The 18133-nt window shown below is 45.6% G+C and overlaps 3 long non-coding RNA genes and 1 pseudogene across 3 annotated transcripts; 3 read left to right on the top strand and 1 right to left on the bottom strand.

The window, feature by feature from the left end:
* Positions 1–150: 150 nt before the first annotated feature.
* LOC127919628 (uncharacterized) lies at positions 151–1455 on the top strand. Its single transcript, XR_008103514.1, has 3 exons — positions 151–603; positions 1069–1231; positions 1279–1455. It is a non-coding gene; the product is annotated as an uncharacterized LOC127919628 (long non-coding RNA).
* Positions 1456–1606: 151 nt separating this feature from the next.
* Positions 1607–18129, bottom strand: LOC118375393 (serine/threonine-protein phosphatase 2A 55 kDa regulatory subunit B delta isoform-like; annotated as a pseudogene).
* Positions 9151–10302, top strand: LOC127919626 (uncharacterized). Its single transcript, XR_008103513.1, has 4 exons — positions 9151–9298; positions 9609–9716; positions 10061–10132; positions 10276–10302. It is a non-coding gene; the product is annotated as an uncharacterized LOC127919626 (long non-coding RNA).
* Positions 12235–12859, top strand: LOC127919625 (uncharacterized). The gene is made up of 3 exons (XR_008103512.1): positions 12235–12445; positions 12510–12533; positions 12683–12859. It is a non-coding gene; the product is annotated as an uncharacterized LOC127919625 (long non-coding RNA).
* Positions 18130–18133: the final 4 nt, after the last annotated feature.

Raw genomic sequence — 18133 nt, 5'->3', positions numbered from 1 at the left:
TTCACCGGGGACATTACCGGGGTTTCCTCCTCCAGAGATTAAGGATGTAGAAACCTTCTTAAAGCCATCCTGTCTTACTGGACTACAATGTAGAGTATCAGGATCTAAGACGACAATACGGCAGGCGTTGGGCCAGTAACCGAAAGGTACACATCTGTTGTTCTGCCTCTGAACAAGGCAGTTTAACCCACTGTTACTAGGACGTCATTGTTAATAAGATAGCCTAGTGGTTAGAACCAGGTAGCCTAGTGGTTAGAACCAGGTAGCCTAGTGGTTAGAACCAGGTAGCCTAGTGGTTAGAACCAGGTAGCCTAGTGGTTAGAGGAGGCAGGTAGCCTAGTGGTTAGAGGAGGCAGGTAGCCTAGTGGTTAGAGGAGGCAGGTAGCCTAGTGGTTAGAGGAGGCAGGTAGCCTAGTGGTTAGAGGAGGCAGGTAGCCTAGTGGTTAGAGGAGGCAGGTAGCCTAGTGGTTAGAGGAGGCAGGTAGCCTAGTGGTTAGAGGAGGCAGGTAGCCTAGTGGTTAGAGGAGGCAGGTAGCCTAGTGGTTAGAGGAGGCAGGTAGCCTAGTGGTTAGAGGAGGCAGGTAGCCTAGTGGTTAGAGGCAGGTAGCCTAGTGGTTAGAACCAGGTAGCCTGGTGGTTAGAACCAGGTAGCCTAGTGGTTAGAGCCAGGTAGCCTAGTGGTTAGAGCCAGGTAGCCTAGTGGTTAGAGCCAGGTAGCCTAGTGGTTAGAGCCAGGTAGCCTAGTGGTTAGAGCCAGGTAGCCTAGTGGTTAGAACCAGGTAGCCTGGTGGTTCGAACCAGGTAGCCTAGTGGTTCGAACCAGGTAGCCTAGTGGTTAGAACCAGGTAGCCTAGTGGTTAGAACCAGGTAGCCTAGTGGTTAGAGCCAGGTAGCCTAGTGGTTAGAACCAGGTAGCCTAGTGGTTAGAACCAGGTAGCCTAGTGGTTAGAACCAGGTAGCCTAGTGGTTAGAACCAGGTAGCCTAGTGGTTAGAACCAGGTAGCCTAGTGGTTAGAACCAGGTAGCCTAGTGGTTAGAACCAGGTAGCCTAGTGGTTAGAGCAGGCAGGTAGCCTAGTGGTTAGAGGCAGGTAGCCTAGTGGTTAGAGGCAGGTAGCCTATTGGTTAGAGGAGGCAGGTAGCCTTTTGGTTAGAGGAAGCAGGTAGCCTAGTGGTTAGAGGCAGGTAACCTAGTGGTTAGAGGAGGCAGGTAGCCTAGTGGTTAGAACCAGGTAGCCTAGTGGTTAGAGGAGGCAGGTAGCCTAGTGGTTAGAACCAGGTAGCCTAGTGGTTAGAGCATTGGGCCAGTAACCGAAAGGTAAAAATCTGTTCTGCCCCTGAACAAGGCAGTTGTTCCTCGGACGTCATTGTTAATAAGAATTTGTTCTTAACTGACTTGCCTAGTTAAATAAAAAATACTGACAAAGCCAATAACAGGATTCTCACAAGTTCCAGTAGTGAGCTGCCTAATAACAGAGAATGGCCAATCAGGTGCCTTAGAAAAGGCATTGTGTGGCCAGTCGGTTGACTGTCCACATCTACCAAATGACACGCAAAGTAGAACAGAATAAACCCAGATTAATTTCAGAATGTAAAAAAACGCGTCGTTGTGTGGTTTTCGTTACTTTTATTAAGTGGTTGACACCAGACGGTGTGGTTATATAGATACAGTCAATGAGTAAAATGTTATTATACATGAGAAGAAAAAAGAAGGATAAAAACTAAAAAAAAAAATAATAATAACCAAAAACTTTTAAAAAATAACCCAAAAACAAACTGTCCACTGACCAAACATGGAGACCTGTGTTGAAGAGCTTCACAAGGTCCAACATGGAGACCTGTGTTGAAGAGCTTCACAAGGTCCAACATGGAGACCTGTGTTGAAGAGCTTCACAAGGTCCAACATGGAGACCTGTGTTGAAGAGCTTCACAAGGTCCAACATGGAGACCTGTGTTGAAGAGCCTGTGGAGGCCTGTGTTGAAGAGCTTCACAAGGTCAACATGGAGACCTGTGTTGAAGAGCTTAACAAGGTCCAACATGGAGACCTGTGTTGAAGAGCTTAACAAGGTCCAACATGGAGACCTGTGTTGAAGAGCTTCTCAGGTCCAACATGGAGACCTGTGTTGAAGAGCTTCACAAGGTCCCTGTGTTGAAGAGCATGGAGACCTGTGTTGAAGAGCTTCACAAGGTCCAACAAGAGCTTCAGGAGACCTGTGTTGAAGAGCTTAACAAGGTCCAACATGGAGACCTGTGTTGAAGAGCTTCACAAGGTCCAACATGGAGACCTGTGTTGAAGAGCTTCACAAGGTCCAACATGGAGGCCTGTGTTGAAGAGCTTCACAAGGTCCAACATGGAGACCTGTGTTGAAGAGCTTCACAAGGTCCAACATGGAGACCTGTGTTGAAGAGCTTCACAAGGTCCAACATGGAGACCTGTGTTGAAGAGCTTCACAAGGTCCAACATGGAGACCTGTGTTGAAGAGCTTCACAAGGTCCAACATGGAGACCTGTGTTGAAGAGCTTCACAAGGTCCAACATGGAGGCCTGTGTTGAAGAGCTTCACAAGGTCCAACATGGAGACCTGTGTTGAAGAGCTTCACAAGGTCCAACATGGAGACCTGTGTTGAAGAGCTTCACAAGGTCCAACATGGAGACCTGTGTTGAAGAGCTTCACAAGGTCCAACATGGAGACCTGTGTTGAAGAGCTTCACAAGGTCCAACATGGAGACCTGTGTTGAAGAGCTTCACAAGGTCCAACATGGAGACCTGTGTTGAAGAGCTTCACAAGGTCAACATGGAGACCTGTGTTGAAGAGCTTCAAGGTCCAACATGGAGACCTGTGTTGAAGAGCTTCACAAGGTCCAACATGGAGACCTGTGTTGAAGAGCTTCACAGGTCAACATGGAGACCTGTGTTGAAGAGCTTCACAAGGTCCAACATGGAGACCTGTGTTGAAGAGCTTCAGGTCAACATGGAGGCCTGTGTTGAAGAGCTTCACAAGGTCCAACATGGAGACCTGTGTTGAAGAGCTTCACAAGGTCCAACATGGAGACCTGTGTTGAAGAGCTTCACAAGGTCCAACATGGAGACCTGTGTTGAAGAGCTTCACAAGGTCAACATGGAGGCCTGTGTTGAAGAGCTTCAAAGGTCATGGAGACCTGTGTTGAAGAGCTTCACAAGGTCCAACATGGAGACCTGTGTTGAAGAGCTTCACAGGTCCAACATGGAGGCCTGTGTTGAAGAGCTTCATAAGGTCCAACATGGAGACCTGTGTTGAAGAGCTTAACAAGGTCCAACATGGAGACCTGTGTTGAAGAGCCAACATGGAGGCCTCACAAGGTCCAACATGGAGACCTGTGTTGAAGAGGTCAACATGGAGGCCTGTGTTGAAGAGCTTCACACAACATGGAGACCTGTGTTGAAGAGCTTCACAAGGTCCAACATGGAGACCTGTGTTGAAGAGCTTCACAAGGTCCAACATGGAGGCCTGTGTTGAAGAGCTTCACAAGGTCCAACATGGAGACCTGTGTTGAAGAGCTTCACAAGGTCCAACATGGAGACCTGTGTTGAAGAGCTTCACAAGGTCCAACATGGAGACCTGTGTTGAAGAGCTTCACAAGGTCAAACATGGAGACCTGTGTTGAAGAGCTTCACAAGGTCCAACATGGAGGCCTGAGAGAGTCGGCCAGGGAGGAGGAATGTTATCCGTAAGGCTGCAACATTTCCCATAACTTTCCCAGCATCCTAGTTGGCACGATTCCCGGATCATTTCCTTTCCGATTCTGGGAATCTTCCAAATGGGATTTTCTGGAAAAATGTGGGAATTTTTCGGAAAGTTACCTGGGAATTTGCAACCTTACTTTATTTAAGCTAATTTCATTTCAGTTTCTTCCAAGGCCCAGATTTACAGTTGAGAGACTAATATCTCATCTTCCAACACATATTTCCTCCTTATTCCATAATGTGTCATCGTATCATAGGAAGTCAAACAAGGCTCAGACTTTTAAATAAATACACTAAACTTTAAACGGACATTTTTTTTTGTCCCTCTTTGTCGAGCCGCTGTCCATCGATCTTTCTGCTGCAGTCAGGCCCGGGTTAGTCTGTCCAGAGTCAGACCTGGGGCTCCTGCCTGCCTCTGTCTGCCCTCACAACGAGACAGGACGCAAACCAACCAACCAACCAACACCTCAGACTCTAAAGAAACAGGCCGTCTGACTCCAGCAGGCGACCAGGCGTCTGGCTGGCTGGCTACACAACGAAACAAGTGCATCACATTTCTTCTTCATTAGGAGGACAGACAAGGCTGTTCTTGTTTCTTTAAACAGATTTAACGACTATTCTTTAACTATGCAACGTACAAGATTTCTGTCCATTCGCGGTAGGTAGGTATGATGGCTGGGTTCGGGGAGGGTCGGAACAGTTTCGGGGGGTTGTTAAGTTTAGTTGATCTTGTCCTGGAATATGTAGAGGTTGTTGGTGGCGGCGACAGCGATGACGTTCTCCTTTGGGTGCCACGCGGTGTGTAGGATCTTCTTGTTGAAGTCCAGACTGTCTACGCTGATCTCATCCTTCTTCCTCTTCCCCCCGGTGGACACCTTGCGAGCCTTCAGGATGGCCCGAGGTTTACTGTTCTCTCTAGAGGCCTCCAGCGTGATGTCCCTCCGCGTGTTCCGGTCAAACATCCGGAAGAAGTTGTTGTACGAGCCCGTCATGATGGCACTGGGGAGGAGGAACAGCAAAACAAGGTGAATTGCACATTGCAAAGTGATTTTGAGTCCTTTAAAAGCTCAATATAAATACCATGTATTATTATAAGACCTATTATGAAATAGAAATTCGCTGCTGGACAAAAATACTAGATAAAGAATTGACATGTATTTATTTATCTAGTGTAAAGCAAACAACCCATCAAAGAGGTAAGAGTAATGTTGTAACATCGTCATGGTTCTAGAAGGGTAATGTTGTAACATCGTCATGGTTCTAGAAGAGTAATGTTGTAACATCGTCATGGTTCTAGAAGGGTAATGTTGTAACAGCGTCATGGTTCTAGAAGGGTAATGTCGTAACATCGTCATGGTTCTAGAAGGGTAATGTAACGGCATTATGGTTCTAGAAGGGTAATGTTGTAACATCGTCATGGTTCTAGAAGGGTAATGTTGTAACATCGTCATGGTTCTAGAAGGGTAATGTTCATCATGTAACGTTCTAGAAGGGTAATGTTGTAACATCATCATGGTTCTAGAAGGGTAATGTTGTAACATCGTCATGGTTCTAGAAGGGTAATGTAACATCATTATGGTTCTAGAAGGGTAATGTAACGTCATGGTTCTAGAAGGGTAATGTAACGTCATTATGGTTCTAGAAGGGTAATGTTGTAACATCGTCATGGTTCTAGAAGGGTAATGTTGTAACATCGTTATGGTTCTAGAAGGGTAATGTTGTAACATCGTCATGGTTCTAGAAGGGTAATGTTGTAACATCGTCATGGTTCTAGAAGGGTAATGTTGTAACATCGTCATGGTTCTAGAAGGGTAATGTTGTAACATCGTTATGGTTCTAGAAGGGTAATGTAACGTCATTATGGTTCTAGAAGGGTAATGTAACGTCATTATGGTTCTGAACATCGTCATGGTTCTAGAAGGGTAATGTAACATCATCATGGTTCTAGAAGGGTAATGTAACGTCATCATGGTTCTAGAAGGGTAATGTAACACCGTCATGGTTCTAGAAGGGTAATGTAATGTCATCATGGTTCTAGAAGGGTAATGTAATGTCATCATGGTTCTAGAAGGGTAATGTAACATCGTCATGGTTCTAGAAGGGTAATGTAACATCATCATGGTTCTAGAAGGGTAATGTAACATCATCATGGTTCTAGAAGGGTAATGTAACGTCATTATGGTTCTAGAAGGGTAATGTTAGAACATCGTCATGGTTCTAGAAGGTTAATGTTGTAACGTCATCATGGATCTAGAAGGGGAATGTTAGAACATCGTCATGGTTCTAGAGGTTAATGTTGTAACGTCATCATGGTTCTAGAAGGGAATGTTAGAACATCCGTCATGGTTCTAGAAGGGTAATGTAACATCATCATGGTTCTAGAAGGGTAATATAACATCATCATGGTTCTAGAAGGGTAATGTAACCATTATGGTTCTAGAAGGGTAATGTTGAACATTGTCATGGTTCTAGAAGGTTAATGTTGTAACGTCATCATGGTTCTAGAAGGGAATGTTAGAACATCGTCATGGTTCTAGAAGGGTTAATTTTGTAACGTCATCATGGTTCTAGAAGGGTAATGTAACGTTGTCATGGTTCTAGAAGCGGTAATGTTTGGCGTCATCATGGTTCTAAAGTCAATTTGTAACATTGTCATGGTTCTAGAAGGGTAATGTTGGCGCCATCCCGTTGTTCTAGAAGGGTAATGTTGTAACATCATGGTTCTAGAAGGGTAATGTTGTAACACCATCGTTGTTCTAGAACTGTAATGTTGTAACTGCCATCTGTTCTAGAAGGCTGTAATGTAACCATCATGGTTCTAGAAAAATGTTGTAATGTCATTATAATTCATGTTGTAGCGTCATGTTCTAGAAGGGTAATGTTGTATCGTCATGGTTCTAGAAGGCTAATGTTGTAACAATGGTTCTAGAAGAGTAATGTTGTAATGTCATTGTGGTTCTAGAAGAGTAATGTTGTAATATCTTTGCTTGGAAGTCAATTTGCAGGTCTGAATTGTAATCAGGGAAAACGACTGGCCCTTCTCATTGAAACCAAGGAAATACAAGGCTGACTGCTGTACTGTAGGCATTGTTCTCAGAAAACAGAACACATTATAATTCATGGAAAAACATCTTTGTGATCAATCTTAGTGTAAATAAAATGTTTAGGTGACAATCATGGTATTAATAATTGCTTCTAACACAACAGATGTGTGTCCTTGAACCGATTAGTGAAAAATCACACAGAGAAGTGAAGGGTATTTTAGTTGCTAATGGCAGCCTGCAGTACCCTGGTCAGCCTTAAACTAGAGTTACTCAATGAGGAGGCAACACTGAGCTAGCCTGCAACATCACTTCCTGGAGGAGCCCAAACGGCGCAATGTCACGTCTCCATGAGACGCCATCTTAACCCACTATTTTATCTTCAATGTGCCGTTGAGTCTTCACATAGGAATGAATGCTGTCAGGTGATCCTGGGCTTTGTGTATATACAGCAGGTTGATTGTAATGCAGGTGTTTGTTATTTGCGTGTTGCGGGTCCATTTATGAGAACGAACGTAACTTTCAAACTGATTCTAAAGTTCCGTGTCGGTTGGTTTGCGGTACCTGTCAGCACCGTTCCAGCAGCACTCGAACTTGTCGAAGATGCAGTCGTTTTCATACAGCGAGCAGAGCTTGCTACGGAGGTACTCGTGCACCTATACAAAATATAAAACACATTAAAAACAGTTCGGATCAATTAATTTATTTGGCCTTTAGGAAGAATTTGTCTTTCATTCCTGAGACAAGAATTTTAAAGATTTAAATAAATAACATATATACACTGAACAAAAATATAAAATGCAACATGTAAAGTGTTGGTCCCTTGTTTCACGAACTGAAATAAAATATCCTAGAAATTTTCCATACGCAACAAAAGCTTATTTTTCTCAAATGTTGTGCACTAACATCCCCGTTAGTGAGCATTTGTCCTTTGTCAAGATAATCTATCCACCTGACAGGTGTGGTATACAGGAAGATGTTGATTACACATGATCATTACACATGTGAACCTTGTGCTGAGGACAATAAAAGGCCACTAAAATGCGCAGTTTTGTCATCCAACACAATGCCACAGACATCTCAAGTTTTGAGGGAGCGTGCAATTGGTATGCTGACTGCAGGTATGTACACTAGAGCTGTTGTCAGAGAATCGAATGTTCCAACATCGGTTTAGAGAATTTGGCAGGACGTCCAACCGGCCTCACAACAGCAGGCCACATGTAACCACGCCAACCCAGGATCTCCGCATCCGGCTTCTTTACCTGTGGGATCGTCTGAGACCAGCTACCCAGACTGCTGATGAAGCTGAGGAGTATTTATGTCTGTAATAAAGCCCTTGTGAGGAAAAAAGTAATTCTGACTAGCTGTACCTGGCTCCCCAGTGGGTGGGCCTATGCACTCCCAGGCCCATCCATGGCTGAAACGCCTGCCTAGTCATGTGAAATCTATAGATCAGGGCCCATTGGATTTATTTCAATTGACTGATATCCTTATATGAACTGTAAAAGTGTTGAAATTGAAAATGTTTGGTTTATATCTTTGTTCACTATACATATTGTTTCTGTCTGTTTTCATACCATTGCAATTCATTCAAAATGTGATAAAAACATACTACTACACAACGCAGTGCTCTAGAGCCAGAGGAATGTAGGTAAAGTTCCAGTCACTACCTAGTAGGTCTCTACAGGTAAAGTTCCATTCAGTACCTGGTAGGTCTCTACAGGTAAAGTTCCATTCAGTACCTGGTAGGTCTCTACAGGTAAAGTTCCAGTCAGTACCTGGTAAGTCTCTACAGGTAAAGTTACCAGTCTCTCACAGTAAAGTTCCACAGGTGATCCTGGTAGGTCTCTACAGGTAGGTTCCAGTCAGTACCTGGTAAGTTCTACAGTAAAGTTCCAGTCAGTACCTGGTAGGTCTCTACAGGTAAACTGTTCTAGTCAGTACCTGGTAGGTCTCTACAGGTAAAGTTCCAGTCAGTACCTGGTAAGTCTCTACAGGTAAAGTTCCAGTCAGTACCTGGTAGGTCTCTACAGGTAAAGTTCCAGTCACCTGGTACTCTAAAACAGGTAAAGTTCCAGTCAGTACCTGGTAGGTCTCTACAGGTAAAGTTCCAGTCAGTACCTGGTAGGTCTCTACAGGTAAAGTTCCAGTCAGTACCTGGTAGGTCTCTACAGGTAAAGTTCCAGTCAGTACCTGGTAGGTCTCTACAGGTAAAGTTCCAGTCAGTACCTGGTAGGTCTCTACAGGTAAAGTTCCAGTCAGTACCTGGTAGGTCTCTACAGGTAAAGTTCCAGTCAGTACCTGGTAGGTCTCTACAGGTAAAGTTCCAGTCAGTACCTGGTAGGTCTCTACAGGTAAAGTTCCATTCAGTACCTGGTAAGTCTCTACAGGTAAAGTTCCAGTCACTACCTGGTAAGTCTCTACAGGTAAAGTTCCAGTCAGTACCTGGTAGGTCTCTACAGGTAAAGTTCCATTCAGTACCTGGTAGGTCTCTACAGGTAAAGTTCCATTCAGTACCTGGTAGGTCTCTACAGGTAAAGTTCCAGTCAGTACCTGGTAAGTCTCTACAGGTAAAGTTCCAGTCAGTACCTGGTAAGTCTCTGAGGTAAAGTTCCAGTCAGTACCTGGTAGGTCTCTAAAGGTAAAGTTCCAGTCAGTACCTGGTAAGTCTCTACCTGTCAGTACCTGGTAAGTCTCTACAGGTAAAGTTCCAGTCAGTACCTGGTAGGTCTCTACAGGTAAAGTTCCAGTCAGTACCTGGTAGGTCTCTACAGGTAAAGTTCCAGTCAGTACCTGGTAAGTCTCTACAGGTAAAAACTATCAGTACCTGGTAGGTCTCTACAGGTAAAGTTCTAGTCAGTACCTGGTAAGTCTCTACAGGTAAAGTTCCAGTCAGTACCTGGTAGGTCTCTACAGGTAAAGTTCCAGTCAGTACCTGGTAGGTCTCTACAGGTAAGTCTCTACAGGTACAGTTCCAGTCAGTACCTGGTAGGTCTCTACAGGTAAAGTTCCAGTCAGTACCTGGTAGGTCTCTACAGGTAAAGTTCTAGTCAGTACCTGGTAAGTCTCTACAGGTAAAGTTCAGTCAGTACCTGGTAGGTCTCTACAGGTAAAGTTCCAGGTACCTGGTAAGTCTCTACAGGTAAAGTTCCAGTCACTACCTGGTAAGTCTCTACAGGTAAAGTTCCAGTCAGTACCTGGTAAGTCTCTACAGGTAAAGTTCTAGTCACTACCTGGTAGTCTCTACAGGTAAAGTTCTGGTAAAGTTCCAGTCAGTACCTGGTAGGTCTCTACAGGTAAAGTTCCAGTCAGTACCTGGTAGGTCTCTACAGGTAAAGTTCCAGTCAGTACCTGGTAGGTCTCTACAGGTAAAGTTCCAGTCACTACCTGGTAAGTCTCTACAGGTAAAGTTCCATTCAGTACCTGGTAGTCTCTACAGGTAAAGTTCCAGTCAGTACCTGGTAGGTCTCTACAGGTAAAGTTCCAGTCAGTACCTGGTAAGTCTCTACAGGTAAAGTTCTAGTCAGTACCTGGTAGGTCTCTACAGGTAAAGTCAGTCTCTACATTCTCTACAGGTAAAGTTCCATTCAGTACCTGGTAGGTCTCTACAGGTAGGTCTCTACAGGTAAGTTCTAGTCAGTACCTGGTAGGTCTCTACAGGTAAAGTTCCAGTTAAAGTCAGTACCTGGTAAGTCTCTACAGGTTTTCCATGTTCAGATCCCACACCTTGACACTAGTCTCTGGTCATCATGTAGCTGTGACTGAACTTCACATCCGATATTGAGGAGATGATCTCAGAAGAAGGACCGGCTCAGTACCTGGCTCCTCGAAGACTGAGAAACAAATCTACAAACCTTTCCAAACAGTCCATCAAAACAGCAACCCACCCAGTTAACCCAGTTCAGACCAGTAACCTGTTCCCAGACCAGTCTCCCAGACCAGTTAGTCCACTGTTCCCAGACCAGTTAACCCACTGTTCCCAGTCAGTACCTACTGTTCCCAGACCAGTTAACCCACTGTTCCCAGACCAGTTAACCCCACTGTAAAGTTAACCCCACTGTTCTAGACCTGTTAACCCCACTGTTCCAGACAGTTAACCCACTGTTCTCTACAGTTAAAGTTCCAGTCAGTACCTGTTCCTAGACAGTTAAAGTTCCAGTCAGTACCTGGTAACCCCACTGTCTCTACAGGTAGGTCTCTTAACCCCACTGTTCAGTTACCCTGTTCCTAGACAGTTAACCCCAGTTCCAGTCAGTACCTGGTAGGTCTACTGTTCCTAGACCAGTTACCCATGTTCTCTACAGTTAAAGTTCCTAGTCAGTACCTGGTTCCTAGACCAGTTAACCCCACTGTTTCTAGACCTGTAACCCAGGGTTCTAGACAGGTAACCCCAGTTCAGACCAGTTAAGTCCTACACTGTTCCATTCAGTACCTAGTAAGTCTCACTGCTACTGTACAAGTTCCTGTTCCTGGGAAGTCTCCAAGTTCCTAGACCAGTTAACCCACTGTTCTTAAAGTTAACCATGTTCAGATCCCACAGGTGTTCCTAGACTGTTAACAGGTAGTCTCTGTCAGACCTCACTGTTCCTAGAGGAGTTCTAGCACTGTTCCTGGTAGACTGAACCACTGTCCTAGACAGTTAACCCAGTTCCTGGACCAGGTATGTTCTCCAGGTGAAGTTAAGGACCAGTTAGCCACTGTCTCTACCAGTTAAGGTTCCTCTGTACCAGTTAAGCCTCGACCAGACCACTGTTCCCAGACCACACCCACTGTTCCCAACCAGGTAGTCACTGTTCCTACCAAACCCACTTTCCCAGACCAGTTAAGATGTTCAGAAGAACCCACTGCTCAGACGTCCTGTTCCCAGGTTAACCCACTGTTCCCAGACCAGTTAACCCACTTTCCCACCAGTCAAAAACCACTGTTCCCAGACCAGTTAACCCAAACCAGTTAACCCACTGTTAGCCCCCACTGTTCCCAGACCAGTTAACCCACTGTTCCTACTTGCCTGGTTAAATAAAGGAAAACATAAATATAAATAAATAACCTGCTGACATCAGAGGAAACTATTGTAAAAACAGTTTGTGTGTGAAAACACATCTGACTTAGTTTGAGGAACGCTCAACTCACTCTTATTTCGAGTTGCGTTTTGATAACAGGATTCGCTACAGCAACAACATATATTATTCTATCTAAAACAATGACATTTCTGTAAAGTTCTACCCCAACGATATTACCGACTTACATTTGCTTTGCCTGTCACAGAGGGCAGCAGCTCGCATGTCACAGAGACGGATGGTCCCCTTACTGCTACTGTACACAAATACATTACACTGGTGTGGATGGCACTCTGCAGCCGTGATGACTTCTGTTAGCTCCTCCATGTTGGCAGGCTTTATATCTACAATGTCTGGGGGAGGGGAGGGGCACGATCAAGGATCAACACCACCAACACATGGCAAGGCATAGACACACACAGGTAGACACACACACACACTCACAGGTAGACACACACACTCACAGGTAGACACACACACTCACAGGTAGACACACACACTCACAGGTAGACACACACACACACTCACAGGTAGACACACACACACACACTCACAGGTAGACACACACACACTCACAGGTAGACACACACACACTCACAGGTAGACACACACACACTCTCACAGGTAGACACACACACACTCACAGGTAGACACACACACTCAAAGGTAGACACACACACACTCACAGGTAGACACACACACACACTCACAGGTAGACACACACACACACAGGTCACAGGTACACACACACACACAGGTAGACACACACACTCACAGGTAGACACACACACTCACAGGTAGACACACACACACACACTCACAGGTAGACACACACACACAGGTAGACACACACACACACAGGTAGACACACACACACACTCACAGGTAGACACACACACACTCACAGGTAGACAGACACACCACACACAGACACACCACACACAGACACACCACACACAGACACACCACACACAGACAGACACAAACAAATCTTCCCATTGAAATGAAATACATGTTGCGTATGTTTTGTGATTAAAAAAGGATACTAAAACTTCTATCTGTGATTTCTAAATGCCAGAGGTTAACCCTGAGGTCATCAGCTGAAAGGTACGTTTCGTGATCACTGTTTACAGAGATAGAATTGATGTGATATGTGTGTGCGTTAGCGAATATCCTCCTCGGACTAGCCTCCACCATCCGGTCCATAGGCAGCAGCACAGGCACCTACAACAAAGAACCCTTTTATTATGACGATATACCACCTTTAAAAACCCTGCAGTTCGCTCCTTTTCTGAAGATGACAAATACATGTAGTAGTGAAGTAGAGGGGGTCAGTTACATATCGCAATATTAATATGATTTAATGTTCCAGATTTTTTGGGGCCTCAACAATTTAGCAGCAGAGGAGAATTATTAAAATATGTATTTAAAAGACAAATTAAACTAAGGATCATTAATGGATTACAGTTCGGTCCGTTTTGGGTTCGGGCTGGTGGTAGCTGAGTCATGGTGAGGGGCCAAAGGTGGAAGGAGTCACGGAGGGGGCTGTGGCAAGGCGGGGGTGGTGGGAAGGAGTCACGGAGGGGGCTGTGGCAAGGCGGTGGTGGAAGGAGTCACGGAGGGGGCTGTGGCAAGGCGGGGTGGTGGAAGGGAGTCACGGAGGGGGCTGTGGCAAGACGGGGTGGTGGAAGGAGTCACGGAGGGGGCTGTGGCAAGACGGGTGGTGGAAGGAGTCACGGAGGGGGGCTGTGGCAAGACGGGGGTGGAAGGAGTCACGGAGGGGGGGGTGGAAGGAGTGGCAAGACGGGGCTGTGGAAGGAGTCACGGAGGGGGTGGAAGAGTCAATGAGGGGGGCTGTGAAGGAGTCACGGAGGGGGGCTGGGAAGGAGTCACGGAGAGGGGTGGAAGGAGTCACGGAGGGGGGTGGGAAGGAGTCACGGAGGGGGCTGTGGAAGGAGTCACGGAGGGGGTGTGGAAGGAGTCACGGAGGGGGCTGGGAAGGGAGTCACGGGGTGTGGAAGGAGTCACGGAGGGGGCTGTGGAAGGAGTCACGGAGGGGGGTGGAGGGGGTGGTGGAAGGAGTCACGGAGGGCTGTGGAAGGAGTCACGGAGGGGGTGGTGGAAGGAGTCACGGAGGGGCTGTGGCAAGGTGGGGTGGAAGGAGACACGGAGGGGGTGTGGAAGGAGACACGGAGGGGGTGTGGAAGGAGTCACGGAGGGGTGTGGAAGGAGTCACGGAGAGGGGTGTGGAAGGAGTCACCGGAGGGTGTGGAAGGAGTCACGGAGGGGGTGGAAGGAGTCACGGAGAGGGGGGTGTGGGAAGGAGTCACGGAGGGGGTGTGGAAGGAGTCACGGAGGGGTGTGGAAGGAGTCACGAGAGGGGGTGGGTGGGAAGGAGTCACGGAGGGGGTGGGGTGTGGAAGGAGTCACGGAGAGGGGTGTGGAAGGAGTCACGGAGAGGGGGTGGTGGAAGGAGTCACGGGGGGGTGTGGAAGGAGTCACGGAGAGGGGTGGTGGAAGGAGTCACGGAGGGTGTGGAAGGAGTCACGGAGGGTGTGGCACATTTGAACATTGTGAACATTTGAACATCTTGGCCATGTTCTGTTATAATCTCCACCCGGCACAGCCAGAAGAGGACTGGCCACCCACATAGCCTGGTTCCTCTCTAGGTTTCTTCCTAGGTTTTGGCCTTTCTAGGGAGTTTTCCTAGCCACGTGCTTCTACACCTGCATTGCTTGCTGTTTGGGAGTTTTAGGCTGGTTTCTGTACAGCACTTTGAGATATCAGCTGATGTACGAAGGGCTTTATAAATACATTTGATTTTTGATTTGATGTAATTTGCGAACCGAGTGCGAACTGATTCTACTTGTCAAAACTAGTGAAAATGTCAGCAGTCAGAACGGCTAACGGCGACCGGTTGCTAAAACACACTGCGTCTAAACGGATGGAGAACGAACGGCAGGTTCATATCAGACCGTCACTCGGTGCCGTGTATTTTCTCCATCACATTTTCACTCCAAATACTTTACCTTGTTCTTTGTGTTTTTTATTTATTTATTTCCCTGAACGGAGGGCCTCCCGGGTGACGCAGTGGTCTAAGGCACTGCATCGCTGTGCCACCAGAGACTCTGGGTTCGAGCCCAGGCTCCATGGGGTGACGCACAATTGGCCCAGCGTTGTCCGGGTTAGGGGAGGGTTTCGCCCGGTAGGGATATCCTTGTCTCATCGCTCAGTAGCGACTCCTGTGGCGGGCCGGGCGCAGTACACGCTGACGAGGTCGCTCGGGGCACGGTGTTTCCTCCGACACTTTGGTGCGGCTGGCTTCCGCGGGTTGGATGCGCTGTGTTAGAAGCAGTGAGGCTTGGTTGGGTTCTGTTTCGGAGGACGCATGGCTTTGAAGTTCGTAGGGAGTTGTAGCGATGAGACAAGATAGTAACTAGTAACAATTGGATACCATGAAATTGGGGAGAAAAGGGGTAAAATTTCTATAATATTTCCCTGAGCGGGATCATTCAAAACTATACCAGGTAAACGGTGATGAACGAGAGGAGACATACCCGTAACGACGTGATTCTGAAAGGATCTCTCAGTCTTCCATCCTCGTCTTTCAAGTTGTAGCCTTCTGCTCTTTTGTCCCGTTGGCTGATTTTCCACAGCTTGATGGTTTTGTCTGGGTTGGGAAAAAGGCCATGTCAGTGTGTTATAGCTATAGGTTAGTTATAGTTATATAGTTACAGGTTTACAGTCACCTTGGCCTTTCCGTCTGTCAAAACACTTCAGAGGAAGGAGTGTGGCAGCAGAATCAGAATGAGTTCGTTAACATTGATAAATAAGATGTTTCATTTACATAATAAAAGGGGGAAAGTTACTTGGACCCCAGAGAGGGGAGAGGTCAGGCTTGTCTTCTTATGGGAATGTGTCTGGAACTGTTGTATGTCCCCTCTGAGGTTGACCTTATCTTGATCTAGTATATGACCTAAGAGGCTCACTATTACATGTCCCTTCTGAGGCTGACCTTATCTTGATCTAGTATATAGCCTAGAGGCTCACTATTACATGTCCCTTCTGAGGTTGCCCTTATCTTGATCTAGTATATAGCCTAAGAGGCTCACTATTACATGTCCCTTCTGAGGTTGCCCTTATCATGATCTAGTATATATCTTGCCTAAGAGGCTCACTATTACATGTCCCTTCTGAGGTTGACCTTATCTTGATCTAGTATATAGCCTAAGAGGCTCACTATTACATGTCCCTTCTGAGGTTGACCTTATCTTGATCTAGTATAGCCTAAGCTCACTAACATGAGGCTGACCTTATCTTGATCTAGTATATAGCCTAAGAGGCTCACTATTACATGTCCCCTCTGAGGTTGACCTTATCTTGATCTAGTATATAACCTAAGAGGCTCACTATTACATCATTATTATGTCCCTTCTGGAGGTTGACCTTATCTTGATCTAGTATATAGCCTAAGAGGCTCACTATTACATGTCCCTAAGAGGCTCACTGTCCCTTCTGAGGTTGACCTTATCTTGATCTAGTATATAGCCTAAGAGGCTCACTATTACATGTCCCTTCTGAGGTTGCCCCTTATCATTGATCTAGTAAATAGCCTAAGAGGCTCATTATTACATGTCCCTTCTGAGGTTGCCCTTATCTTGATCTAGTATATAGCCTAAGAGGCTCACTATTACATGTCCCTTCTGAGGTTGCCCTTATCATGATCTAGTATATAGCCTAAGAGGCTCACTATTACATGTCCCTTCTGAGTTGACCTTATCTTGATCTAGTATATAACCTAAGAGGCTCACTATTACATGTCCCTTCTGAGGTTGCCCTTATCTTGATCTAGTAAATAGCCTCCAAGAGTACCATTATTACATGTCCTCTCTGAGGAGCCTAAGAGGCTCACTATTACATGTCCCTTCTGAGGTTGCCCTTTATCATGATCTAGTATATAGCCTAAGAGGCTCACTATTATTGTCCCTTCTGAGGTTGACCTTATCTTGATCATAGTATATGTAACCTAAGAGGCTCACTATTACATGTCCTTCTGGAGGTTGACCTTATCTTGATCTAGTATAGGTTTAAGAGGCTCACTATTACATGTCCCTTCTGAGGTTGACCTTATCTGATCTAGTATATAACCCAAGAGGCTCACTATTACATGTCCCTTCTGAGGTTGACCTTATTCCTGATCTAGAAGTAGAACTCACTATTACATGTCCCTTCTGAGACCTTATCTTGAGTAAAACCTAAGAGGCTCACTATTACATGTCCCTTCTGAGGCTGAGGTCTAGTATATAGCCTAAGAGGCTCACTATTACATGTCCTCTGAGGCTGCCCTTATCTTGATCTAGTATATAGCCTAAGATCTGTCTCAGAGCTTGTCATGTATTTAAGATGGGAGTATCGAGATTGACAACTGATATATGCCATGTCTAATGTTTTGCTAAGTGGTACCAAGAATGATACTAAGAGAGTAAACTGAACAATAATTTATAGCTAATGCCGTCTTCCTTGTGCAATGTCTCTCAAGATCTGTTATTTGTCATGTGAGTTCAGATTTATAAATATACTAGACAAGGACTCTCAGAGAATTGATTATAGACACTGAATTGAGAGTCACAGGGCTTATGGTGAAGCTCATATAATAAAAAAAATGGACTTTATGATACAACTCTGGACTTGTGTGGTGGTTTGCCTTCATGATTTGGTAATACAGGACATTTCCACGACAGAGGTTAATAAGCGACCTTTACAGTTCAATATTCAGCAGTTTGAACGCCTGTGGTGCTGAAGAGTCATCACCTTGACCTGAACGCAATCAGAAATATGAACGAGAGCTCCGCGACTTACCGCTCGTTGAGAGCAGAGTGTGCAGCGTTTTGTTGAGGTAACCATCTTATTTTGTTAATTTTCTCCTCGATTTCTGCTTTTCAAATAGTCGAACTCGGTTCATGGCTCTGGAAAGGTACACATTGTATTCCCCTCTGGAATGAGGACGGTTTTTTACTCTGAAAGAAATAAACCCAGCTCATTATTAGTACGACTATATTTCACAACCACCACAAAATGCACTTAAAAAAAATAATAATACGATTTTGTACATTATGCCCATTAAAAGGTGAATCCGACTGTTGTTTTCAAGGTGCTTTTAGTTCCTAAAACATTTTTTCTCTTCATTGATTTATGTCTGTTTGATAGTTAACTGACCTCTTGTTCCCGTTGAAAATGACGACACGACCTCCTTTGTCTCCCTTCGCTAGTAGTTCTCCAGAATAGTTAAACTCAACCGTTGAGATTATGTCG

Source organism: Oncorhynchus keta, unplaced genomic scaffold, assembly GCF_023373465.1.
Source record: "Oncorhynchus keta strain PuntledgeMale-10-30-2019 unplaced genomic scaffold, Oket_V2 Un_contig_17269_pilon_pilon, whole genome shotgun sequence".
Classification (NCBI taxonomy): Eukaryota; Metazoa; Chordata; class Actinopteri; order Salmoniformes; family Salmonidae; genus Oncorhynchus; species Oncorhynchus keta.
The sequence above is the reverse complement of the archived record's forward strand: the minus strand, read 5'-3'. Positions and strand labels throughout refer to the sequence as shown.